Genomic DNA, 1,883 nt, shown 5'->3' with positions numbered 1-1,883 from the left:
AGATAAATAGAATAAAAACCATTAAAAAAAAACTGAACATGGATCACAGTTCATGTCCTATATCTGCCAGGGAGGCTAGAGTTCAGGAGCCTGATTGCCTGATGGGGAAAGAAGCTGCTCCGCATTCTTTCTGTCCTGGCACTGACGCTCCTGTACCGTTTCCCAGAGGGCATGAGGGAGATCAGGCTGTGAGAGGCGTGGGTGGCATCCTTAGTGATACCAGGTGAGGGAGATCAGGCTGTGAGAGAGGGGTGGGTGGCATCCTTAGTGATACCAGGTGAGGGAGATCAGGCTGTGAGAGAGGGGTGGGTGGCATCCTTAGTGATACCAGGTGCTCTCCTGATGCACCTTTGCTGGTATATGTCTGCCAGGGAAGGTGTATAGTTTATGTGTATAGTTTCATTATATGAAACTATACACATAAACTATACATATATACTATACTATGCTATACATATGTACTATGACGTGCTATGACTACATACAATGCAATTATAGTGCTGTCTACATAACATGCTATAAGTCTGTATCAAATGCTATCTTAAGTCTACAGAAATGCTATCTAAGGGGGGTGGGGTAAGTCAGACTACGGCGGAAGATTGGGAGTGATGCTGCAGTTCTGACTGCAATGGGAAGTGCATTCCACAGTTTTGGAGCCAGAAGGCACAAACAAAAAAAACTCGCGGATTGTATCGTTCCTCGGCGAGCGGTTATTTCTTTATGATGATGATCAACGCCGGTCAGATGGAACGTTGCACATGTGCTGTGTTGTATTACGAGAGTTGGGCAGGCTAGTCGGCAGCAACACTAACCGCCTCTTCTTTCCACAGTCTTTCCACCTCGGAGGGAAAAACAGCAGGCGAACGATTACGATACACAGCGTCTGAATCTCCAGAATGGAAGACGGTAAAATCAATTTCTTTTTTTTTTTTAATTAGAGTGGACAAGTTACGCTTTCTTTTGAGATATGCTGTGTGATTCTCGCTATAAGAGAACAATAAGAGAGTAAACCTGATGGCAGTCAACTGAATAGCACTTCCTCTCTCACATATTCGAAAAGTTACATAACCTGAGAGAGACTGAGGGCTGTATTTTGCGTGTCTTAAGTACCAGGTCTTATTCCCTATAACTTGAGTAAACTCAAGACCTGGAGGCGTGATCAATGCTCTTTGGCCACTCAGAATAGCCAAATGGCATTGATCACGCCTCCAGGTCTTTAGTTTACTCAAGTTAGGGAATAAGACCTGGTACTTAAGACACGCAAAATACAGCCCTGAAAGTCATAAAACCAACAGTGCTCTTCGAAGGATGTATATTAGGGTTGTCCCGATCTGAAAATCGGTCATTTTTTCAAATAATCAGAATCGGATCAGGAGCAAAAAATAATAATCGACATTCAAAGTCGTAGGATTTGTCACACACGTTACCGCAGTCAAACTTGTTCTCCGCATTTGACCCATCTCTTGGCGCGGTGAGCCGCGGTGAGCCGCAGCCAATTAACACCCTTCGCGGTTCTCCGTTCAATCAATTAGTAACGCCCAGCGCTCAGGACCGGGGATTGATCAAGATGACGGAGATTATTGATATCAAAACCGATCGCATCGCACAGGGAAGCGTCTGTTGCGCAACAAGCTTTTTGCCCTGGTTTTCTCCCCCTGGTGGTGTCCGTCTCATGCATGGATACCCTGGGGATGGCACTTATGGGTCCATTCTGCACACGTAACCATGCACTCCACATCCATCTTATGAGCTTGATGACACATGACAGTGCAGAGGCTCCTGTAAACTAAAGGTCTTCATTGGAAGCTGTCATGGGCCAGAATATCTATCCTTTAGTATTCATAAGGCATCTTGTCTTGAAACACGTCCAGCTTTGTGACAGA

Source organism: Protomyctophum bolini, assembly GCF_963924005.1.
Source record: "Protomyctophum bolini genome assembly, chromosome: 2".
In the NCBI taxonomy this organism is placed as follows: domain Eukaryota; kingdom Metazoa; phylum Chordata; class Actinopteri; order Myctophiformes; family Myctophidae; genus Protomyctophum; species Protomyctophum bolini.
The sequence above is the reverse complement of the archived record's forward strand: the minus strand, read 5'-3'. Positions refer to the sequence as shown.